The sequence below is a fragment of the Acomys russatus genome, chromosome 10 (assembly GCF_903995435.1).
Source record: "Acomys russatus chromosome 10, mAcoRus1.1, whole genome shotgun sequence".
Taxonomy (NCBI): Eukaryota; Metazoa; Chordata; class Mammalia; order Rodentia; family Muridae; genus Acomys; species Acomys russatus.
Genome location: NC_067146.1, coordinates 43,629,758 through 43,656,977, shown reverse-complemented (window position 1 = coordinate 43,656,977; position 27,220 = coordinate 43,629,758). Strand labels below are relative to the sequence as shown.

Below are 27,220 nucleotides of genomic sequence, written 5' to 3'. Positions count from 1 at the left end.
ATAAAGGCAGACAATCAAGACCTCATGGCAACACTAACGTCTCTTCTTCTGTAACAGTCACGGAATCACAGAAACTTCAAACCCTCAAAAAAAAAAAAAAAAAAAAATTGAGGCAGGCACCGGATAATGAGGCACAACTGTTGTGTGGAAAGAAGAAGAAGAAAAAAAATTAACAAGGGCTGCGGCAGTGGCGCTTAAGAAGCAGTTCCTTTTATCTCCACTCCGCTGATAGCCGGTGGCAGACTCTAATCCTGTTCCCTCCTCTCCCTGCCTCATTCGGCTCCGAGGAAGCAGAATGAAAGGGAAACAGAGAAAGAGAGAGAGAGAGGGGAGAGAGAGAGGAGAGGGGGAGCCAGCAGCCTTGAGCAGCGCGGACTTTTCCTGTGCACAGGCAGGGAAAGATGACACAGGATCCCGCAGGTTTTCCCAACACTCACTAGACGCGCTGACAATGGGAGAAGAGCGAGCTCAACCCACTCCCCTTCCCTCTTGTCACACAACACATGCAAAAAACATCTCGCAGAGATTAGAGCCGGGAGCAGAACCCTCCGGCGTGCCTGCAAGAGGCATGGGGCTATAAATTTACCTCCTGAGGCAAGCGTTGTTTTATAGCCATTTTGGGGACCAATTGTGATTTAAAAAAAAAAATGAATTTGGCTACCTACAGAATTTACAGTCCATGCTGATTATACAGCCTCGCTGAACTTGTGCAGCGTGTGTGTGTGTGTGTGTGTGTGTGTGTGTGTGTGTCCGTGTGTGTGTCCCTCTAGTCAGTGTAACTTTAACCAGGGAAGGTTTTAAAGCCCCCTTAGAGATTATTCCCGCCTCCTCACAGCCTCCCCTTGGGTTCAGCCACCCCCTCCCGTGCTGTACAACAAGTGCAGTGAAGAAATTCCTTGGAAAGCCCATATAAACGATCAGTTCAAGACAAATATAGGTCCACTGAGAATTATAAATTACAACAGGGGATTCGCAGAAGGATACTCCAAATTTAAAAGTGCCCAAACTTTTGCAGCTTCTGGGAAGCAGTGACCAACTCTTGCAATGCAACACCTCTCATTAATTAGATCCACTTCCCCACTGCTGGCTTCAAGGGCAGCGGAAGATGACAAAGTTCACAAAAGTCCCCGCTGAGTGTCAAGGACCAAAATGAAAAGAAAAGTGTGTTCCTGTGTCTTCGGGAATTGGTGAGGGGCACAATCGTGTATTCAGAGCCGCCTTGAACCTCATTACTTCTCTGCCATATAGGCATGCTCTCTGTGGCGTCTAAATGTTCCTTTTTACTTTTCTTTCAAAATTCCTGGAATCTAATGGTGTTATGGGAGTTGGGGGAGACTTGTCTAAAGGCTAGGAGAAAACGCCCTCTATATTCCCTGTACCCTTCCTTCTCTGACCTCCCCTTTCTTCCACTGCCTCTAAACACTTGAAATCCAGAACTCCTGACTGATGGTATGAGTATTTGTTGGCAGGCAAGAGAGTGCTACTTTCAAAATCAAAAACACAAACACTTTTTGAAAGTGCTCATAAAAGTTATCTAAGCACGGCCATGATAACTTTCCTCCTGTCTACAGATTCCTCCCCTGACCTCTGTGTGAATGTAGGTTAAGGGGGGGGGAGGGGGAGAGGGGGCTTTACCGGGGGAGGGGGAGGGGAAGAGAGACTCCACTACACTAGATTGATTTGTCAAACAGATCTTATTGTTTTTGTCAGTTCCTGAAAGCCTATTGATCAGTTAGTATTGTTAAGAACATAAACTCCAAAATCATGTTGATTTTACTGATCCCACCCTTGTTATCCTGAGCACTTTTCACGCTTTAGGCAAAGGATTAAGGCGGCAAAAGACAAGAGGCTTCTCTGTCTCCCTCTATAGACACTCACTCTGCAGAGGAATTCAGGCCACTTTGGGATTATCTAGAGGACTCCAATAGTGAATTATCCATCTAAACACCACTGCTATTACTTAAAGCATTTTGCCTTTTTTATTTAATTTATTTTTAATGTATTAAGATATCTCTAATATGTTTCTCATGCGAAGCAGGAGAGTATGTTTATTTTTGTCAATGCAGAGTAGGGTAAACTAAAGTGTATCCATTTTGCCTGTTAAAAGTACAACCTTGGAAGTCTTTGCACGTTCCATGAAAAATAATAGTAAGTAAATTGCAGTGAAAAAGGTCAGATTCATTCTAAAGGATGAACATTTCATCTAGTATATGAACAACAAAATAGAACATTACTTAATTGTGCAGAACAAATAATTTATACTAAAGTGGATATTTAGTATAAATATCTGTAATTTGAAACACAAATAAGTCTATATTTACAAACACCCATATTATTACAACTTTGATGCAATTAACTTGAAACAATATAAAAGCCTTTGGATCTTAGACTTTTGATGTTATCTTACTTGACTTTGGCAAGATTAACTAAAACATATATATATATATATATAAAATTTTAGTCCTCCCCCACCCCCATTCTTTTTTTTTTTTTTAGCTGCAGTAGAAGCAATGCAGGGGTGGATCTTTGTGAGAGTCTGTCAGAACCCAAGGACTTGGGTGCAGGTGTAGCCATGTGGATTTTGAGTCCCTCCTCCAACTGTTGCCTCTCACTCACCTGTGGTATGACTAAGGCATGACATTATTGAACCTGCTGAACATGCCATCAGAAGTCTTGATTTTTTTCTATATTTACTACTGCAGCTAAAAGTCAGATGTACCATATTGCTCTTTTTTAATACTGAATTTTAAAGTACAGCAAAATATTCTTTATTTCACAGGAAAGCATTCTATTTTCAATTGCATTCTACTCCACAGCCTATGTCTTGTACCACAATTAAGTCAGTTTGCAACTGAGTTCCTAACACCTCTAACATTTCAAGTTCTAAACTGTAAGTCCTGCCACTTGTAAATTTGATCACAGGCTGTTTCCTATGACACTGTTCCCATGGTTTTTTTTTTTTTGTTTGTTTGTTTGTTTGCTTTTGTTTTTTTTTGACAGCTAACTCGCTAGCTTTTAGCCTCACCCCATTCCATAGTAAGATAGATTATGAAGGATGACAATTTTCTGGGTGTTGTACTTGATTTTCCAGAGAAACAGTACTTCCGACCTCACAACAAGTTTGGTAACTTTTATTTTTTCAATAAAGACTCAGGTAGTTCCAGAAGTTACTTGTTAAAATGTTTCTTTTGTGGAGAGGTGTTTCCCTTAGGTAAAATTAATGTGCCTATTTGGAAGGGCCCGCTTATATTTTGTTATTAGAAAATAATTTGATATGACAAAAACACCCTATTGTTATATAATACCAAATGGAAGGCTGGGAGATGGCTCAGTTGCTGAATTTTTAATTAGCATCTGTTATTTGTCTCTTCAAGAGACTGCTTCATTAGTCATTGAGAATTTTGTGATCATCAAAGTTGTAGCAAATTCCATAGTTAAGCACTACATTCCTATTTATTCATTCTCAGATTGAAATTCATTTTTAATGATTTTTTTTTCTGAAACTGGGAATTTGAACTTTATTTTCCAAAGACAATTGTAGGGATGAAAAAAAAAATACTTTAGAAGATCAAAAAACACCCTATAAATTGGGATGTCTTTAAAACTAAATATTTGACATTTTATATGTTGTGCTCGAACATGCTCATTACTTAAGAATTACTATAGTCATGGATGGGAACCCAGGGTGGCAGGTTAAAAGCAATGTCTCAGAAATTAAGTTACACTTTGCATAATCTGACCCTTATGAATGCTTTTAGCATAAGCAATAGGCGGAAGTATGACTTGAGAGAAGGAATTGGTAAAAAGGCAACGGGAATTCAATCTCTACAGAAGCATTAACTCCTCCCTGCCTGTAATGCCCTGGGAATACAGATGCAGTAAAAAATAGCTTGTCTTTGCTCTGTATTGAACTTGCGGCACATTGAAAAAGTGTTCACTTTGCAAATGAACTGAAGTAATAAATATTAAATCAATGCAGAAGGAGATGAGAAACTGACTAAAGGGTTACACTATGACTGTAGATCATAAGACAAACTCAGATGATTAAAGCTGTCAAAAATAACAGGGAAAATGTGTATTGGTGACCATCTCTCTCCTTGAGAGTTTGTTTAGTGGAACTAGCAGGTTGGGCTAGTTGGTTTAGTTAGTATGTCTGAGTACGGAAAGGAAGAGGTGGCAAGAAAAAAGGCTGAAGTTAATGGTTTGTGTCCAAACTGCCCAAAATGTCTAAACCTAGTCTTAAAAAAATTGATTTTTTTGTCTCTTTTGAAAATGATATTAGAACACTTTTTCATTTCCATAGTCTCTTTTATTTTATCATAGCAATCCATCATATATTAACATTTCACAAATGTTTACAAATGGCATTTCTTTTAACCATTTCTTTCTGAGCCTGGAGCTAGTCTTCCTTTCCCAATCTCTTGCTAGATCATCTAAACAAATGCTGTGTTCCAGACTATGAGCATTTGAAAGGCCACCAGACGCTGCGAATACCTGTTGGCCGTGCTTTCTAGTGTGTGCACCCACCTCAACTGAAAGAGGACAGGAAAGTTTTCAAGTGAAGACAAAAATACCATTGTTAGCAATGATTAGCAGCGGCTCAGCAGTGAGGTGGAAAGAGGAGACATCTGCAGCATCTAAATGACAAGAGCAGGTTGGCCCCTGAGAGTTTCAGGATATGGAGTTATTCGCTATTTGCTTCCAAGAGGCACATCACACACATGCTCATGCTCACTGAATAAATAAATAAATAACTAAATCTACACTAAATATGCAACGTGTAGAAGCTGGCATCATTGCAAAAAGGGTTACTTTACATTTGACTCATGCAAAGGAGATGCAAAGACTTTCTCTGTTAACCCCTGAACAGAATGTCTCACCTCAGACATTGAGTTGGCTACCTTCTATGTTAGGGGAGCAAGTAAACTAAAACATTTTTCAGTAGTTTGAGACTGATAATGACAGGGAACAGAAAGACCTACCCAGATTCAAATGTGCCCAGGAGGGAGAGTTTGTTATGATGGTGAAACCAAATTAGTGACAGTGATTCCAAAACTATCATGAAATGTACTTCCTGGATCACAGAGTTCCCCAAATTGTAATAGGTAAAAGGAAAAGGCTATGCCTATCTTTTCCTGTTGCATATTACCACCAATGTAAAACAGTATCTGACCTGGCTGGACTCTCTCTCTCTCTCTCTCTCTCTCTCTCTCTCTCTCTCTCTCTCTCTCTCTCTCTCTCTCTCTCTCTCTCTCGTTTTTTTCTCCTGCTAGGGGCAGAGCTATAACGCAGGCTACAGCAGCAGCTGCCCGCTTATGGGAGAGATTAGAACATGCCTAGATTATTAGTTAACAGTGGCTTTTATTATTCACAAGGGTTTGTGAAGAAAATTTAATTTCCCATTTTTCTTTAGTGCATATCCATAAAATTAAAACCTGAAGAAAAACTCAACTGGCTTGAATTCCTTTCCTTTCCCTGCTGTGTCAGAGGAACAGCATTCCACCTATAGCTGTTTATCTTCTTAAGTGACAGATCCTAGTTGGACATGTTGAATTGAGGACCTTGATAAAACAGTGATACACACGTGGTTGTTTTTCTTACAATTTATACATGAATTAAGAGACTTAGGGAACTTAAAAAACAACAATTTCTAACTGAATTTTATAATTATCCTTTTAGACAAAAATAATGTCTACAATACAAAATTGGTTCTTCAACAGTTTTTAATTGTATTATTTCAACTAAACTTTTGTGAATGAACTAACAATATATGGCAATTGGCATGAGGAAAGCCATAGTTTATTTATGTACTTATGACTTTAAATGATGAATATTTGTTTTTTCCTTTTATTAAACATCTTTTTCACATAATCTATTCTGATCAGTTTGAGCCTTCCCCAGATGCTCTTAGATCCTTCCTACTGGCTCACCCATCCACCTTTGGCATCCTTCCTCTCTATCTTTTAGAAAACAAACAAACCCCAAACAAACAACAAAGTAAAAGCACGAGAAATACACACACAGACACACACACACACACACACACACACACACACATACAAATGCAAGCACCCAAAGGAAACCCACAAGATCAAAAATCATCATATACAAACAAGCAAAGGACTTATAAGAAAAAATGTCCAAATGAAGCAGTATGAGAAAGAAAAAAATCTACAAAATACTATTTTGTGTTGACCATATACTGCTGGGCAATCAGCCTACCTTAAAGTGTTGTGTATAGACCCAGTGAAACTCTCCTACAGAAAACTGTTTTTGCTTTGCAAGCAGTTAGCTTCTGGGTTAGGGGTAGGGCCTCTCCCCTCTCCACACTGGGACTCTGTATAACTTGAACCTGTGCAGCCCTGTGCATGCTGCCAGGATGTATGTGAGTTCATATGAGTCAGTCCTGTCGTGCATGGAAGACACTGTTTCCTTGGTGTCATCCACTCTCTCTGGCTCTTATAATATTTCCACCTCCTCTTCTTCTACACAGCTCCCTGAGTCATGAAGAAAGTGGTCTGATGAAGGCATCTTATTTAGGACTGTTTTTCCTACTTCTCTTACTCTCTGCACATTGGTGTGGTAGGCATAATTCTGATTGCTTAAATATGTGTAGGTGAGACATTTGACATTTGTAGTCTAGTCAATCAAAATAGTGACTACAGTTAATAACACAAATGCACTTTGAAAACTGTTCAGAATATATACACATACATATACATATACGTATATAATGTTCTCACCATAAGAATAATAATTCTGAGGTAAGGTACATAGTAATTAGATATATTTCTTGTCATTCCATAGTGTATCATACTTCAGAATATTACAAAGCCCATACTGAATTTTATGTTTAATATAAAGAGAATGATAACAGATAATAATAAGGTAATATGATAATAAAAAGGTACCAGGCAACAGATATTATGTTATAGAGGAATTTATTAAATGAGCATGTAGGGATAAGAAAAGAGAGGAGGGATACCCCAAGATGAGAGGCAGGGACAGAGACAGAGGAAGAGAGAAAGGGGGTAAGGGGCTAAGAGAGAGGAGAAGAGAGAGTCTATAAAAGGACACAAGGAAGGTGTGTCCTTTTATAGAGCCCTGGACAAGGCCACGCCCCCATGGCAGGTAGGCAATGACATCACAGGTAGGCAGATTGAAGCAGAATTCTAAAACTGCATACAGTAAACTTTGTCAATAATTAAAATGAGGTAGTTAAAAGAACCTGCTTTTTATAACGTCACATTGACTTCTACGTGAACCACTATAAATTCAATGATGCCATGAAACCTACTTCAATCTCAAGTGAAAAAACCTAGATAGACACCTGTAAAAGTGAATGGACCAAGCTAAATATGGTAGCCCATGTCTTACAGTATGAGTTTGTAAGTTCTTGCAACAGTGTATGGTTCTGAATGTAAAATTTGATGGAAGAAAGACCATTTTATCTATACTTCTTTACCCTCAAACCCAAAAACTATTAGAACAATTTATTTGTCCCTTTTCTTGCATTGCCTTTTTGGTAATTACCCACCCATTCAATAACATGTGCTAATCATGATGGCTAGAACCAACTGCAAGGTTTTTAAGGATAGTAACATGTAACCCAGTAATAAATGTACCTAGGTCAGCTAAGCTTCTCTTCCCTCCTTTAAGTCAGATAGGCCATTTAGAAACATTTTAAACCTAATTTGTCCAGTATATTTTATTTTTAATATTTTCTACTACTATATTATTTTATCTATTCCTGTATCTTTCTCATTACCCCTGGATACATCTTCCCTATCATAATGGACAGTGGTAGCTAGAAAGAGATCTTTTACATATATGTCAATTACTCATGATTCTTGGCCATCTTGTTACCCAGAGTGAACTGCCTATGTCCAAGTTTGTATTGTTATTTGGGATAGAAGACCTTATACACACCGAGATAAAAACCTTGCATAGTTTTTACCAAAAATTTCAGGTGCTTTGAGAACCCCTTCATCCAAGGTTTCTATGATGCTGATTGCATAAATTTATTCTAATTCATATAAATTCATGTGACTATAAATTTTTTTGGCCAACTGTGATTTCAAGAATAACACAGACCATTTTCTTTTATGTGTTCTACAGAATATTTGACACTGAATAAAGTATACTGAGTGTATAATGAATGAATTAACTAGTTAATTAATGAGATAAGGAAATATATGTTAGACACTGAAAATATCGTGCTCCGGACATTTCGCAACTTTAATAAATAGTTTGGTACAAATTGTTCTTTTGTAGGTTTAATTATATTAGCTTTTATGTTTTTACTCATTGGAATGTAGACTACAGCATTAGCTAGAGCTCAATCCATTAATTTAAATGCCACTAAAGTAATTGTTTAATAGTCCATTCAGATATAGATGGTATCTCCTTCCAAGCATAGAAAACTTCATTGTGTCTTTTTTTTTTTTTTTCTTCTTTCCAGACAGGGTTTCTCTGGGTTGCCTTGGCTGTCCTGGAGTCACTCTGTAGACCAGGCTGGCCTCGAACTCACAGAGATTGGCCTGCCTCTGCATCCCAAGTGATGGGATTGAAGGTGTGCATCACCACCACCCAGCATACATTGTATCATTTTTCTTATTACTTTTCTTCAATTATGCATCTGTTAAATGAAAGACCTCTCTTCAGAATAACTGTGCCTTGTAAAATATCACAATATGTTGCTAGTAGAGATGATACTTAAAGTGAGTCTTTTATAAATTTTCTTAATGTATATTGTTTCCACATAGGAATCAAAACTTTATTTTTTGACAATATAAAATATAATAATATAAAACAAAAAATATAACATTGAATTTGGACAAGGCAAACAAACAGAAGGAAAAGAGCCCCAAGAGTAGGCCCAAGAATCAGAGACCCACTTGTTCCCATACCTAGGAGTCCCATAAAATTACTAAACTGGAATCTATAATATATATTCAGAAGACCTAGTGCAGACCCAAGTAAGCCCTATGCTTGCTTCTTCAGTCTCTGTGAGTTCCTTTGAGCTTTGCTCAGTTGATTTAGAGGGCCTTGTCCTCCTGGTGTCTTTGAGGCCCAATCCATGAGATGGAACCCATACCAGCATTGTTTGGGTGACCAAGAACCAGAGACTAGAAAGCCTAGAGTAAAACAAAACACTACTAATCTATAAAAAAAAAGGACAATAAAATGATTCCTAGTGATATTATGCTGTACTCATAGATCAGTGCTTTATTCAGCATCAACAGAGAAGCTTCCTTCTTCAGAACACAGGAACAAATGCAGTGACCCACAGCCAGATGTTACACAAAGAGAACTGAAACACAGAGCTCTGAAAGAGAAGTCTCCATTAAATCCTTCCCCTCAGAGCTCAGGGAACCCCATAGAAGAGGAGGTAGAAAGAGTATAAGAGCCAGAGGGAATTGAGCACATAAAACTCTTTAAAATGGAGGCACTACAAATTGTAAAAAATACATTAATTGATATACTTGTGTTTAAACCACAAGATCACCATTTCTAACAAAATAAAATAAATTTAAGTTTTGTTAGGAATGTATTTATCTCTCCTTTCCATCACAGTTGTCAAATAAGATAACATGTTTGTCATCACCTATTATAAAGACAACCATGAAGCCAGCATCCCTACGTAGTTTTCTCTTGCAAACAAGGTGCTGTCTGAATGTAGTCAGAGCCCGTGGCCAGACACTGTGTGTCAGAACTAAAAATGGGCCAGGGGGTTCATGTAGAAACTGGGAAGACAGAACATGGTTCTGAAATGGCCTTTTACAGGACTTTTCTTTAGAATTAATGTAGTGGATACCACAGAGTTTATTGAAATGAGCAAAGATCTTGGCTGCTATTAACTTTATGGTCTGAAAAACATGTCCTTTGATTGTTGCATTTTAAAGTTTTCAATGCAAAGGAATATTCATATCATACACAATGTATTTGACCATAAAGGATAGGATGATATACATTAAAATGTGAAGAGTAGAGGGGAGTACAGAGAACACAGAAACCATGATCTGGACAAGCAAGCATGAGGCTGCCTTTGTTAATCAGCCTTGCAAGAGCAAGCAGCTGCAGTTGGAAGGGGAATGATATTTCACCACTTAACAAATTGCTGGTGACTCACTTGGCCAGATGTGGGTATAAGATCCTCCACCTTTCACAGCTTGTGCAGAAGAGAAGAGAATGGCATCTCTTTTGCTAAGTCAAGCCTCAAACTACTAGAAGACTCATTACTAGTACTGGCTAAATCCTCAATGTGTGACTGCGTCTTAATAACCTTAGTTATAAGCCTCATGAGCTAGTATTATTTATGCTTCAGGGGAAATTATTTTCCCAGATAAGTGCCATACTTAACTCTAGGAAGCAGAGAAGTTCGGGTCAATGGGTGAAACACCTGTTCAATTATTAAGGGGGCATCTCCTGCTACTATTTATATTTTTGCCATTACATCTCACAGGTCAATAGCTCTCTTTAGTGTTTTAACCGTTCAACATGTTTTGTTTCATGCTGTTTTGGGAACTCTAGGGAATCCTGATTGGCTGGTGAATAAGTTAATTTTCCAACCTGGTGGAACTTGTACCATAATAGCTTCAACAGGAGCCCTTCAACATTCCCTTCAGCATTCTGTTTTAATGCACAGGCAGAATGATAAGACAATGCTTAATATCATGTTATCAGTTCATCCCAAAGTGTCACTTTAAGTCACAAGATCAGTGTTAGAGATATTGTGATTCATTCCGTAATACGTGCTGATTTTTAAAATTTTTCTTACTAATTGTCATAATCCCTCAAAATAGCACAAAGTATAGTTGTGTTTGTTGCCTTCTGAATAAAATTGTTATTTTTACTCTTAATAACACTCTATGGCAAGGCTTTCTAAAAATACTGGTGGTTAGTAACAGGATCAAATATAGTTTAAACAGATCATGAAGTTTGCAAGTTCACCCCATTGTACATTTTTAAAAATACAGTGTTTGGAACATGAATTCAGTGAATGGGAAAGGTGGCTTCACCTCTCTCTAAACTGAGTCTATTGGATAGAGGCTCAAATGTCACTAATTATTTTATAGGAATAATCAGGTTGAAGCTTTAAACAAGCGAAGGCTTTAGTATACTTTAGGCCTGGCATGTCAGGATGGAAATAAAAACCCTTCTGCTGAAGTGGAGCTGATTGAGTTACATTTAACAGGATGCAGGGCACGGCGCAGGAGCTATCTGACAGGGGTGGGCCGTTTGCCACCCCAGAAGCAAGATCATGTTTCCCTTGCCCCATGCAATTTCAGAAAACTTTCACAAAAATTTCATGATTGGCACTAGGGCACTCTTCCCACTCTCATTCATTTGAAGGTTAATATTGCCATGATAAATGTACACTGTCAAAGTATTAGAAAAGAAAGGAAAATAATCCAACTTTCACTTTGGTGAGTTTTAAAATGCTCAGTTTATACTACAGAAGCTAAAACGCCCTTTTATTTACACTAAGTTTTTTTCTCTGCTTGCTGTAGGGTCTTTATTTTCTATTTTCATTAAATGAGTTTGAAATACATTCTGCATATCTTTCTTGTCCACATGAAAATAAGTGACTGGGTACAATCAAATGAAGACGTAAGATACACTTCACTGAGTAAGACAGTCGCCCCCTAGAGTTACCCAGTACTAATTTAGCTATCCCTCTCTTTTATGCGATTACTTTTCTTACAGAACAGTGTGCCTTAACTGTGGGCAGCCAAACCCTGATTCTGCACTGTAAGTGAAACTTTTACACAAACACATTGTGTTTGGGGCATGCAGGGAGGTACTCATCGTGCCAGTAAAGTCAAATTTCAGGAGTTGTTTTTACATAACACCACAGTTTGATCCCAAGGCTTCATTGGTGATGCTCATATGAACTGCTCCCTGATTTCCTTGTACACCATGGGTATGTATGTATGTGTATATACATACATATATATATATATATATATATATATATATATATATATATATATATATATGTGAATGACTTTCCAACTCCTTCTTGTCTTATCTCCTGGGAGGTATGGGATTGGCAGCAAGAGACAAAGCTAACTGTTAAACTTGTATTCAGATGAACAGGCAAACAGGAATGAAAAAAAATAAAATAAAATAAAACCCAAAATACCAAACCAAAACCAAAACAACCTTCTGAGTGTTTTTAAGAAGCCTATCTTTCTGGCAAAACTTTGTTCAAAGTATTCAATAACTACAGAACTAACTAATTATGATCTGGATTACAAGGTACAAAATTCAGAAAACAGGTGATTATTTACTTTTAAAGAGCAGTACATTGAGCAGATGCTGTCTATGACAGGGACTCTGTTGCCTGCTTTCTTTACTTCACCCTAGCCCAGCTGCCTTCCCTGACCTCAGTGGATGAGGAGAAGCTCAATCCTAATGTGACTTGATGTGCTGGGGTATGTTGGGTAGCTTCTCTTTTCTGAGGAACAGGGGAATGCGGACAGGAGGTAGAGGGTGGAAGGGAGGGACCTGGAGGAGAGGAGGGTTGGGGCTACAATCAGAATCTAAAGTGAGTATATATATTAAAAAAGAAATTATATAAATGTTACATTCTTGTCATGGTTCTTCTTGTCATAGGTAATCTATTATATATACAAAAGTAAAATAACTAATAAATAAAATATAAATAAAATACAAAAAATAAATTATAAAAAATTTCTAAAAATAAAAAATTGGTTAAAATAAAGAAGTTCCAGTGTTTTATTTTGTGATGTACAGAAAAGTGTATAGTAGGGTGATGAAATGTCTTTACGTAATAGAAGTTCAGTGGGCAAAGGTCTGACATAAATGAGTTTCATTTTGCACAGTTCTCTCAACCACAAGCTAAAAATCAGGTGTTGCACAATGTAAGAGGTAAGTCCTCTTCCTGCTTAAGTAGGTGTGGGAAAAATGTGTCTCCCTTTTCCCAAGAGGTCAGTGGGATGTTGATGTAAGTGATAGATTTCCTCACAACGACTGTGCAATAAAGGATGGTTGGTAGGAAAGAGTGAGCATGTATACAAGTTGAGGACATTAAAACAATGACACAGTGAGGAGAATGAGGTTATGTGTTTTTCTTCTCAAATTTAGTATTATGTATTTTATATATGCAGGTATTTGTAAGTAAGCACACATGTATACGTGCGTGCGAGAGAGAGAGAGAGAGAGAGAGAGAGAGAGAGAGAGAGAGAGAGAGAGAGAGAGAGAATGTGTGTGTGTAACCAAATGTATACACACATTCCTGGATATTTACAACATATATGTCTGAGATAGTTGGCTTTTCTGTTGCTTTGATAAGATATGATGACCGAGACAGGTGATAGAAAAGAGAGTTCATTTGGGCTACGGTTCCAGAGGGATAGAAGTAGAAGTCCATCCTGCCAAGCAAACATAGCACTAGACAGACACTGTGGATAAAGCAGAAGGCAGGGAGATTTAATTTTTAAACTCAAATGGGAAGAAGAGAGAGCAAGCTGACAGTGACACGGGGCCTTAAAGTGTCAGAGCCAGGATTCAGGGATATATTTCCTCCAGCAAGGGTGCTTCTCCTAAGCTTCCCCTAACAGAAACCAACTGGGAACCAAATCTTCAAATGTCTGAGCCTTTGTGGGATATTCATCACCAGAGCTCCACAATTTCCAAGTATATGCATATACTTAGAGAGTCACCCACGCAAATGTTACGTGAGCACATACAAGTGTTCACTGAGTGTAATTGAAAGCAGGTGATTAGCTCTTACAGGAGGTCTCATGCTAAAGTTGTAGGAAGTCTGAGTTAAGTGAGCACACTGCCTACCATCAAGGGTTTCAGTCCAATGGCGAGACCACGTAACTGTACCTGTTAGCAGCACACGGAAGCACTGCCACCCTAGCAAAAACTTTACATTATATATCTCTTGCCTTGTAAAGGTGTTTACTTATACCTTTCTAGTTGTATGTTATAAAAGATGTCTCTCCTGTTGAGAATGATATAAATCCCTGTCTGAATTGTGGCATCTGAAGTGTACCCTGGCCCATCTCCTTATTTGAAGGACTATTTTGATTTCAGACTTAAAAAAAAAAAAGAGAGATAAGGTCATTTTCAGAAATAAAGTTATGAGAACAGAGAAAATTTCAGATAGATTTCTGATTACTTTATTGTATATGCTGGTAAAGGTAAACACAGTCACTAAGTTTTATTACAAAAATGAATACCATCTATTTTAATAATACATAGGAATATATATAACATTAAACATCTAACAAGTACGTGATTTTTTCTATCTAAGGGGCTGGTAGTCTATTTATATCTTGATTCGAGTTTAACTAGCAAGAGAATTGTTTCTTTATAAATAATGAATAATACTTACATTTTAATATTGTCTTTTCTTTCTGAATATTCAACTTCATATATATTAAGATGTAATCATTTTATTTCGGTACAAATTCCTTGATGTAATTTGAATTAAAATAGAAAAAATAGGAAAAAACACACTATGGTAACTTCTTAGTGGTTTTACTGGTTTGGAAAGTGAGCCATGTACTTTTCCTGTTGTCAATGAGAAATAACAGCAGGAAAAACAAAGTATTCCACGCTGTGGAATGTGTGCCTTGTTATGCATTTGTGTATGCCCAGGCTCATGTTCAATATACATAACAGACTACATTATTGAACATGTATCAGAACACCTGCTCCATCTTTGACATCGATCAGCTATGGTGTAACACAGCGAATTTCTGGTGGTCTCAATATGCTCTACAGATAAATTAGTTAGAGCAAATAAGCCCAGCCCTTACTTCTTTCTAATACTGATAAATACTATAGTCTAACATATGCTTACTCTCAGTAATATAAAATTTTATCTTTTTGTAATATTTTAAATATTTTGGTTATGACTAAAATCTAATGTACAAACTCATCTATGTAAAGAAGTAGTTTAAGTTGGGGAATAAGATATACAAATTGGTTTATATTATACTCTCACTCAAAAACATAAAATGTTTATTACCATTTTGTTTGTTTGTTTTTCAAGACAGGGTTTCTCTGTGTATCCCTGGTTGTCCTGAAACTCACTTTGTAGACCAGACTAGATCAGAGATCACCTCTGTCTTAGGAATGTAAGGATAAAAAGCACATGCCACCACTACCTGGCATGTTCATTACCTTTAATGTCAAACATTAATTTATTAAACAAAACATTTCTATTATATCTTCTAAACTAGAATCTGCAGTAAGAACTTAGAATAAACATAAATTCCATGATTCAGATGCTAACATTAACTAGTATGGTTTAAAAGGTTCAGAGGTGTTTGGATAATATTTAACATTCATACTTTAGAAAAAAAAACAAAATGTTTCCTCCTGTGACAGTTAACAGATTATGAGCACATTCAGTTAGCATTACTCTCATTTGACTTTTTAAAGATATACATTGGTAGAAGATAATATTATTGGGAAAAGTAACTTACTTCACTAACTGTTTATTGCACTTAAACATGGAAATCGTTTCTACTAACTGAACTAGTTATTGTGGAGAAAAAGAATTGAATGAGACGGTATTCCTGCATTAAAAAAATGCAAATAGAGCTTTTGCATTCTTTGTTCAGGTAACAGACCCTACAGGCACTTAACTCAAAAGGGGTTTTACAAGGGGCGTCCTGTGGGAGACAGAACTGTTGCTTGAGTTGTCCTTAAATGATGAGTAAGAGCAGGTGAAGACAGATGAGGGGTCACACCAGGACTTCAGCCAATGCACAAAGCCACAAAATAAGAGAGCATGTGTGAGTACAGGAAATGGGAGCAATTTCGTCAGTAAAAGGATGTAAATTGCAAAGAGAGAAAGGAGAAATCAGCAGGGTCCAAATCAAAAGGCCTCTCTACAGTCACGCTTGTAATCCTGATGTGGGTGATGAAATGCCACAGAGGATGCAAAGGAGGCGACCATCATCAAAGATCTGCCTGGTGGAGGAATGAGTCCTCCTTCAGAGGAGCACGCATTCACTGGGAACAGCCGTGAAGCTAAGAAGTCATGGAGGCTTTAATGATCCATGCAAAGAGGAAACTGGGCCTCAAATCAAGGAATTGGCGTACTAAGAGAAGAGACAAGACAAATTGTGGAAGCCTAAGGAGACAAAATGTACTGGTCTTGGGAAAATGAAGATAAAGATAAGGATGGATAGATGAAAAAGTGATATTTTAAAAAAAAAACAATTTTACCCATAATTATGGCAAGATAGGCAGAGCCATTAGCCATTAACTCCAGGAGAACAGGAGCAGATGTGGCTGGGACAGCAGAGGGAGTACAATTTTGAACTTGTTGGTTTAGGACAAAATACCAAGGAGTATTTTAAGTACACATAGGCAGTTGAACAAATTAGTTTAAAGCTCAAATGCCAGAGGCAAAAAAAAGGAGTATATGTGGGAGTTAAGGCTAAGATAGAGAGAGAAAGTAGGCTAAAAAGAGAACTCTGGAATACAGTAAAACACAGGCAGAGAAGTGAAGCCCAAACAAGAAAAGGAGACCAAGCAGGTAAGGAATGGAGTTGGAATTACCAGAAGAATCCAGGGAGAAGCATTTGAGGGGGTCAGTGAAGGTGGGAGCAAGTACTGGTTCTGAGGGTGCATGTGAGGTTTGAAGCAGAAGACTGCAAAGCATCTATGTTTGAAGAATGAACTCACTGCTGGCAATGGGCCCCGAAGAGCACTTGGTTGGAGATACACAGCACACCATAAGCAATTACTTTGTCATTAGCTGATTTGGGGTATTCGGCTTTCTGTCTTCTCAAATATCAAAGGCAGGTGGGAGTTTAAAAAATTATTTTTTAATCCTAGAATTTCATGATGAAATTTGGAACACGTACCCTAAGTGATACCACAGCACACAAGGGTTTACATCTATTGTGGCAGCATTGAACCAATTAATTCTTTGTGTTTCCACATGATTGAATCTGTTTCTCCGTGCCACCCTCCCAAGTGTCTCCAAGGCTCCAAACACAAATTGATTCTCTGATCACAGAGTAATATTATGCCATTAGCTTTCCTTGTAGGTTGATATAACAAACGATCTGGTAAGGAACAGCCTTACAACGTCTGGAAAGCCACACTATTCATTATGGGAGTCAGCATCTCAAATATTGGTATACATGATAAATTCTCTTCCAGAATTTAGTGCCAGGAAAGGCTTTCCCTAATGAAGAGCTGATACACTTCATTTTATCAGTTAATGGAAACGTATTTCCTTTTTAACCTTGGCAGTGAGGGAAATTTAAAATGAAATCTAATGCTTGTGTGTAGAAACTGCCTTCTCTTTTCTAGCTGGCAGCTGTCCATTCTGTTTTCCTTTCTTTTATGAGTTCTTTCATTCTGATACTTCACTGGGTGTGTTCCCAAGTGCATACATGTTTACCTGAGTAGTCATTAATTCTATTAGAAATGCCAGGAAAATTAACAGCAACAAAAATAGAAACAATGACACATTTGATCAGAGTCTGATTTCACTTTCTCATTATCACTTTTGAAACCGTCTGTTCCCTTTGTATATCTCAGAAGATAGTTTGAGAAATAAATATTTATTTCTGTGGAATTATATTAAATATAAACGTCTCTATATTTGAATGTTTTTATTAGTTATATTCTTCTTTCCCCCTACATTGAATTCTTTAAAATGCCAAAAACCCTCACCTGAAATACTGTCTATTCACCTATTATGTTCATTCTAATTCTTAAATATATAATTCTAATCCTGGAAAAAATTAATACAAATATCAGTGGTGATTTTTTCCAGAATGTTTAGAAGCACTTGAGTTTTTTATTTTTTGTTTTTGTTTTGTTTTGTTTTGTATTTTTGAGACAGGATCTTTCTGTGTAGCCTTGGCCATACTAGACTCACTTTGTAGACCAGGTTGGCCTCAAACTCACAGTGATCCACCTGCCTCTGCCACCCAAGTGCTAGGATTAAAGGCATGCACCCCCTTACCCAACTTGACATTCATTCTTTTTTTTATTAATTTATTCATATTACATCTCAATTGTTAGCCCTTCCCCTGTTCCCTCCCATTCTTCCCTCCCTCCCACTTTTCCCCTTCTCCCCTCCCCTATGTCTGTGACTGAGGGAGACCTCCTCCCCCTATATATGCTCTCAGAATATCAAGTCTCTTCTTGGTAACTAGCTATCCTTCCTCTGAGTGCCACCAGGTCTCCCCATCCAGGGGACATGGTCAGAAAAGGGGCACCAGAGTTCGTGTGAGAGTCAGATCTCACTCTCCACTCAACGATGGAGAATATCCTGTTCGTCGGCTAGGTCCTGGTAGGGGTTCGAAGCTTACTGCCTATATTCTCCTTGGCTTGTGCCTTAGTTGGAGGAGGACCCCAGGATCCAGATATGCCTGTCATAAAGTTCTTCTTGTAGGTTTCCAGGACCCTGTGGGTCCTATTGACATTCATTCTTAATAACACCTTTTAATTTTTGTCTGTGAAGCTGCTGATGCCTCATAGTCCTTAAACAGAATTTATGAAGGGCAGGGCCAAGAGTGGCTGATGTGAATAAAAGATTGCACACTATATTCAAGGTAATGGAGAGTTTACAGTTTCAATATGAGAACTAACAAACCTGCTTCTTTATGTTGGAAATCCCAAATTGTCCATCTTGGATAAACTCCTTTTCATCTTCTATGAGTTATCTCAAATTACCTCCTTTAGAGCCTTTGCCTCCAAATCAAGCCTATATATGGACTCCTGATACTTTGTCCTTAAGGACTATCATGAATCTCAAGTGTAATATTCTTTGCATTTTGAATATAAGAACTATATATTTAATGTGTGTTCTTAAACTCTGAACTGTATGAATGGATCGGTGAAAGAGCTAAAAAGTTACCTGTGTAAAAGTTGAAGACAATAGAGATAATGGAGCTTCAACCTCAGTTTCAGATATTTTCCTTGCTATGTTATTAAAATAATCACGAAATTGGTAATGGCATTTTACTGTTGACATGAAAAGGTAAGAGAAAGAGTAATATCAGGAACACAAAAATTGCTAAATAAAAGTGACTCTTGGGAACTCAATGTTAATCAGCAGACTTCTCTGAAGTGATGGGTTAATTGCCTCTAAAGCTTGAATATATTCCAGAAGAAAAGATTTCCTAAATGTGTATCATAGTAAACACACATACGCAAAGCATAAAAAAGGTAGTTCATCCAGGGGACACCAAGAGAAAGAACTGACCATCAGTTCTTTTTTTTTTTTATTTTATTAATTTATTCATATTACATCTCAATTGTTATCCCATCCCTTGTATCCTCCCATTTCCCCCTGCTCCCCTCCCCTATGACTGTGACTAAGGGGGACCTCCTCACCCTGTATATGCTCATAGAGTATCAAGGCTCTTCTCGGTAGCCTGCTATCCTTCCTCTGAGTACCACCAGGCCTCCCCACCCAGGGGACATAGTCAAATATGGGGCATCAGAGTTTGTGTGAAAGTCAGTCCCCACTCTCCACTCAGCTGTGGAGAATGTCCTGTCCATTGGCTAGATCCGAATAGGGGTTCAAAGTTTACTACACTTATTGAACTTGGCTGGTGCCATAGTTTGAGCAGGACCCCCGGGCCCAGATCCGCCTTTCATAATGTTCTTCTTTTGGTTTCTAGGACCCTGTTGGGACTCTTGGTGAGAGAAGCATGGGCAAATGGGGAAAAAGAAGCACCATCAGTTCTTAAGTGTGCAAAACCAATTCACTTCTCAGCTTGTAGTTCTGAAAAGTGACGTTCTAGGCTTCCTAGATAATGCCCGCCCTAGCCAAGAATGCTATTGACTTGTTTGGTTTTACTTTCCAAATCATCTGCTTATAAGCACAAAATATTATTAACATGAAGACATAGGCATTGTGGGTTCTGTGATTTTGAATTTGAATTGTAGTTTACAAGCAAACAGTCTAAGCCCATGATAAACCAGGTGATAGACTTGACACTTTTTTCTACAGAAAATTTAAGGCACTCTATAGCGAAGTACTCTATAATGCAAGAGTTCTATATCCCCACTTCTGCAAGTGTAAAGTTGCAAAATTAAAATTAATTTTTAATCCAACAATGAAGATTATATTAAATGATTTAATAATATTTTAAAGTATGTTTTATATACTATCACAACTCAACTGACTTTATATTGGCCTGCATGGTAAAACAACATGATGCCAATATTAGAAAGATCTAGATTTTATATTTGTAAGTATTCAATCATATAATGAAACCAGTACTGAGAGGCTGCCAGAGCTGTCCTTCCAAATGCATTTCTTAAATTACAGTTTCCTATGCTTGGAAAATTGGAATGGCTAGACAATTACTTTCAGCACACAAAATACAACTGAATTATGCTGAATACATCTTCTCCTCTCACCTTGGAAGAGGTCTTAGAACATGAAATGCTAAGCTGAGTTCCTGGACTTTAATAATAAAATGGGGGGAATTTCTGCAACCCGATTTTAGAAGCTCTGCCCATCAGAGGTCTACAGGACGTGTTGCCTTAACCTTTTCCTGTCTCTATTCAATTATGCAAGGGGTTACATTTTCATTATTCAAGCATTTTAAAACTATCTCTGCATCACCTGACATTATTAGGTGGAATCCACTTGTCTCCATCAGTCAAATATTCTCTGTATTTTGATTTTTATATTTATCATCCCCAGTAAATAGAATTGTGTATCTGGTACTTAGGAGTTACCAGGACATATTTATTAAATGAATAAATATGCAATACATCTAGATATATAACTGGAAAAACTGGCCAAGAGAATACTGTAGAGTCATATCTATGCATATATATTTATTATTTACATAATATTTTTATTCAAAGGAACTCATCTAATGCAAAGAACACAATTTACACTTCAGGTTAATAGATATTACATCAGTGAGGATAGTATACTTTGGATACAGTACTGAAGTATATAATAAGTCTATTTTAAAAGTAATTTTTAAGGCCTGATCTTTTCTCAGCTTGGAGTTGTAATGATAATTGTTGGTTTACATTAAAACAGCACAACAGAAAATTAACTAAATAAAAAAAATGTGCAGCAGCCATGCCTATGAGTCATGCTAGGCAGACTAAGAAACACACACTGGTATATGTAATGACATGGCAGGCTGGCATTTGCACAGATGCTCATAAATATTTTGTACATGCTTGAAATAGATGGATGTCTAGTGGACAAACACTCCAAGAAAATTCTCAAATTAGATACCACATCCAAACTACTGACAGGAATTTAATGAAAAGGCGATTTCTCAGAGGCTTCAGGGTCATTATACGAAGCAATGTACATTGTCTTTTAGTTAACTTTGTACTACCAGCCATATCAGAAGAAAAAAAAAGAAAAGAAAAAAGTACAAAGAAAAAACCAAGTCATTGATCCGCCATATCACGATCAGTTGGAGTAACAGAGGATGTGCAATTCATGTTGATTGGGCCAAAACAGCAGCAGCATGAATACTAAATTATTCATCATGTTCACAAACTGTCAGATAGGGCAAATAACCAACCATTCAAAATAATTGCAGAGAGATTGGTACAGCTGTAGTGTAGAGCCAGTGTGTGTTCCATATCCTTCTGAACACCAGTGTTCAATGCAAACAGGAAAGTCGCCCCTTGATAGACTCAGATGGGAACTCAGAGTTCATTCATAAAAATTTGGAGAGGAAACTAATTAACTCAATTTGTAATATAATTTTTTTCCTCTCCTAAAATTAGAAATATCAAACAAGTCCCAGATTAAGAGAAATTAGCAGAAAAGCGGAGCCCTCAAATATCTGTTGATGAGACACTGAGAGGTCCTGTCTGCTCCGTGATTAAAAAATGCACAATGTTGCTCTTCTTAGGTAATAGCTTTATCGTGTGATAATGAATACATTTGGCTCCTTTTAAAATTTCCATTTACCATTTTAAATATTGTGTTTATCATGTGGCTTGCTAAACGTGCTGTGTCCCACCATGCACCAATAGGCTAAGCTTTAAAAGAGTGAGCAGGGAAGGGTGGAGGCAGAGGGAATCACAGAGCAAGAAGGAAAGAGGCAATAAAGAAGAAACCTCAGGTTTTTTAAATCTTTTTTTTTTTTTTTTTTTTTTGCAACATCCCCTTAAGTTTCTTGGCATTTTGCTAAGGTCAAGTGTAAAATATCTTCCTCTGGAAGATAATATCTACCTCTTAACCTTTTCAGTAAGAACGAGGCTATGGGTAAAATAGCATCTATTTTATAATATAAAAATAAAGCTCTCTAATTTGAATAACTCCTAATTGATAGTCACTTTTTATAGAAAAAAACTTTAAACTATTTCTGCTCTAGATGTAGTATTGCGTAGCTTAAAATAAAAGATGCTCAAAATTTTTCTTTCTATATATTTTTCTAAAGATTTCAGAAGCATCAGACTGAATATTGAAAACTGTGAAGTTGCTAATTATTGATTTTGGATTTATTTTGTTCAGTTGGCCTTCAATAAATAAAGATGCCTTTTGGCATGTTTTTTTCTTCAAGAAAAATAATGCAATGTTGATATGTATGATGATTTCAACAACCCGAGGAAATATAACTATGACATTTAACTTGGGTTTACCTTCCTATGTTTTGTCCCTCTAATTTTTCATGATTTAGTGGAACCAGATCTATCTCAGTAGTAAGGATGCATTATATTTTATATATATCCTCTCTATCTTATGATCCCTGTGCCCACCTAAGTTCAATTGTGATTAGCTCAGACCTGTGTACCTTTTGGTACCATCATGGAAAGTGACTACATCTATCTACAAGTGGGCCCACTGGAATATTATTTATATTTAATGGAATTATATTATCACGAGGGTGGTAAGTGCATTGCAAACCTGGGGGATCCACAGATCTGCTAAAGCTCTAAGTGTAGCCACAGTCCTAACAAAAGTACTTGTGAGTCTGTTTAGGGCTTGCTGAGGAGCACAGACACATTGAACATCTCAGGACCACCTCGCTCTGCCATCAAGACATGATTTCCCACTGCATTACTAACACAACCGAGTCATTCTGTCAAAATTCACTTTTTTACCTCTGAGAAACTTCTTAAAATAGCAAGATTTATGTCAAGAGACAAAGAGCTTTAGGTTATCACAAATTTTGATCTTATATCCCATCCCATCATATTCTTTAATGTAACCAAGCAGTAATTACACTGAAATATGTTTTCGGATTTTATTCCTGTAACCCTGTCATTTCTAAGCTATAAATATCACATTCTCTTTCCATATCTCCCTTCTCGTATAGAGACAGCAAAATGGTATGCTTCCCCAACGATCATACAAAAAGTGATGCCAGGCTTTCAAGACTTTGCTTGTACACATCAAAATTAAAAAAAAAAAATGAAGGATTAGAAGCCTAACTTGTCAGTTATAAAATAATGAGCCAATAAGATGAATACAATACAATACAATACAATACAATAAAAAATAAATAAATAGCAACATTTTCCATCATATATTACCTTAGAAATTTGGCACACTGGGTTGTGTGGTAATGACAGCTGCTTACAAAGCCATCTGTAGGGAATTTAACATTGTTGAAAAAATCATAAGAGGAAACACAGATTGAACTAAATTTGACACAAGCAATAGTCAATTTTTGTATGTTATATTTTATTCCACTACAAATAGAAATGGTTCTTGGTCATTAGGGAAAATACCCAGCCCTATTTATTTGACTATTACATGAATTATTGCAAATGTACAAAACCTGGGGTGTGTCAGTCCTTCCCAAAACACCTGTTTTGGTGTGACTAGGGAAGCAGGGTCAAAACACAAGTAAAAAGAAATTGGTGCAAACTTTCTGAGGGTGCAAGAGTATTGGGCATAAATACTTATGTTTTCATTGAGGTCCTCAGAGGTTTTTCATTTAAATCAATTAAAATGCTTCTGAATAGGCTTATCATTACAGAATTCTTTCCTGACACATTTTAAGACAAATATATAGCAGACATCATTATCCTAGTGACCTAGAAAACATGTGAAGGCTGATGTGAGGACTTACATCTCAGGCAACAAACTGTGTCTGTCATTTTGGAAGCTGCTAATCTCCACTTTCAGTTTACTCAGGTAATTAAGTTTTATTCCTTCTCAAGTTTTACAATTAAGCTTAGATGTTTAGGGGTTAAGATGTTTTTAGGTCTAAATAGATATTTTAAATTGATAATGGTGAGATATGATAGATATTGATTTACATTCAGAATTTCAGACTCACCAAGATAGGAAAGATGTTTTCTCCAAAGTTGCCAAACACAAATAGCCAAAACACTATGAATGTAACATTTATATAATTCCTGATCATTTTGCGGTTCTTCTTACTGTAGGTAGTTTATTGCATACATGTGTAATAATATAAATGTATATATAAAAAAGAAAATACTAACAAAAAAACAAGGTTGAAGATTATACTAAAACTTTTGTTGCATATATTTTATAAAATTAATTAAAAGATGTAGTGTGTTTCTATGTGTAAGTGATACAGTTACAGAGGTTTTTAAAAATCATACAGCCCAGGATTCACAGGACAGTACGTTTAAAAAAATAGTCTTCAACATCTGAATTCCAATATAAAATAAATATGATAAAAACAACATGATATCTAGAGAATTTCAGGTATTGTGAACTGTAGGAAGGATCAGATGATATCATGGTTTAAAAATAAATTAGAAATCTTATCTTAACTGAACCCAGTTGCAGTGCTCACCAGGAGAAACCAGTGTGACTTGTATTACATACAGCTATTTAAATGAATACTCAAGTATACACAAAGGTAATATTAAGAATTAAATCTTGCCAAAAGACATGACTAATATGTGTTTTTAAAAAAATACATGGATAAAAATCTTTTGAAAGTGTGTATAGTCATATTAAAATAATATGAAAGAATATTTTACCAAATATAAACATTGTTCAAATATTGAAAATAAAACATTAACATTTTCTCATATCTTTATCTGTAACTTGATCGTTCATTTTAAGATTTACTTTTAATTCTTCATGGTCTAGTAACATTTATTTAAATGTGACTAACAAAGAATAAAGGGGATCATAAAATGATCTATGTATTAGGTCATGTATTAGGAATTTTAGGTGATTTTTCATAACCAGTCAAATTATTTAGATTTAGATATTTATAAGAAATTGTCTGGTAAATATACCAAAGGGGCAAAAGATCTCATAATCTTTTGTTTTATTTAGGTTAAAAAAAACAAACCCAACATCATGATGAATGCGCATTGCCATAGAGCTAAAACATTCCCATGGAAATATATATTATGAACAATATACAATCCATTAAGTAAGACGAAGTCCATCCATGCGAGGCCCCTTTCAGTCAGCATGCATATTAAGGTATACCTCGGACACCCTGAGCACATTTTCAACTACCACTAATGAAATAAATAATATCTGTTGTCACATCAGCCACTGGGCGGTGGGTGTACCCTCACGCTTATGCATTTGTCACTCTCCGGTTGAACAATGTCTCCTTTAGGACACACATCATTTCCCCACAGCTGGCAGCTACCCACAAAGAAGTTAATTGAGTCATTCATTTCCCCTTGAACCTACTAATGTTTGGGATTGTGAACCATCAACACCACATCTAATAAGGCGGCAGTCCAAACCTATTATGAACACAAGTTGAACCTGTTTTATATTCTGCTCAAGTACATGTAATAGAACTGTAAATCTGTAAAAGGATAAGTTTTGGAAGAAATGAATCATGAAACCCAGAATGAGACCAAGTTTATGGTAGACTTATGGGAGATACTTTAAAGCAGAATATATTGTACTTCATAGACAAGTTTGCATTTTTTTCTGATTGTCATTGATTTATGAGCAGTAACAGCTAAGGCAATATTTACTAAATTAATACAATTTCATAAAACCTTGTAAATACTCTGAAAAGAGATGGGCTGTGATGAGGGGCTCTCAGTGGTGACCATATCCTGGAATCAGTGACACAATATGGTATTTAGTCATTAAGCATTTGATTACCACACACTTGTACTTTTCTGCTGGAACAAAGGGAATATTTCCAGAGTTCTGGAAAGAATTTGAACAACCTCAAACAACTGTTTTTTTTTTTTTTGTTTTGTTTTGTTTTGTTTGTTTTTTTTTTTTTTTTTTTTTTTTTTTTTTTTTTTTTTTTTTGGATATAGCAAGGTTGTTCCTATGAAAGAGTTCTCAAAAGGTTTTGGTGTTGTTTTATGATTGCTGTTAGTGGATTATCTTTTTCATAAGACAGAGAGAGAGAGAGAGAGAGTGAGTACAGTAGAGGGAACAGAATTCTCTTAACCAGTCACAGAGGTACTACTTATAAAATATAGTGACTATTTCACTAGCTCAGAGCTCACATGGAGTGAGACACAGAATCACACAGGAATAGTGGGCTCTCCTGGGAATTACAAAAGCTTCTGGAATATGTGGCAGTTGTAGAAATTTCCAGAAGGATGTGGACATAGCAATGTAGAAGGAACCTAAGTTGCCAGAAAGGGATAATAGATAGAAGAAAGTGGCACAAACAAGATAATATGCTGTCTACTTTACAAGCCGTTGCACCAAGATTAATGGGCTAATTTCTGAGAAGCACTTAAACAGTCATGGATGCCAAGTTTAAACATTCTTATTTATTAGTTGGCTATGTGGCAATTTTTCCCTGAGAGCACCATGGGCAGCACACAGAAATCTATCTAATTCAATTGCAATATGCATATGGTCTATGAGGTAGATTCTAAGTGTATGGGAACATTTAGACCAGTGGTAAATCATCTTAAAATGAGACCAAAAGAAAAGCCTAAATATTGGAGCTTCCTCAGTACTCAAGGAAGGAAGGATCAGAAATTAACCTGAAATGAGAAATTCTGTTGTCATTGTCCCTAGAGAACAAGATTGAGAGGAGGGAACATAAATTCAGAATGTTGCTGTTAGGAAAAGCAAAGGTGTCAAAAATCACACGTTTGCTAGATTCCCTTATGAGAAAGTCTTTGAAAAAAATGGTTGTAAATGCCTAAGCAGTGCCCATAAAGCTTTACAAAAACACAGAGGTATAGAGAACACAGAGTTCCAAAACTTCCACAGAAAATTTTAAGGATTCAAAATTGTATACAATCAAATTGTAACAATAAATTATAATAACGAAGTTGTAAAGAACAGTGTTGGGGTAGTAAAACCTATATCTATAACTAT

General features: G+C 36.6%; 1 protein-coding gene across 3 annotated transcripts in view; it reads right to left on the bottom strand.

Moving 5' to 3' along the window:
• Positions 1-27,220, bottom strand: part of Sema3a (semaphorin 3A) — a 454,588-nt gene that overhangs the window by 205,708 nt on the left and 221,660 nt on the right. The window contains exon 1 of one of the 3 annotated variants that reach the window (XM_051152075.1): positions 666-680. The exons of 1 other annotated variant lie outside the window; for it this stretch is intronic. The gene's annotated coding sequence lies outside the window, so the exon portion shown is untranslated. Of the gene's footprint in view, positions 1-437; positions 558-665; positions 681-27,220 lie in introns of those variants that run through there. One more of the 3 variants, XM_051152074.1, reaches the window with a different exon arrangement.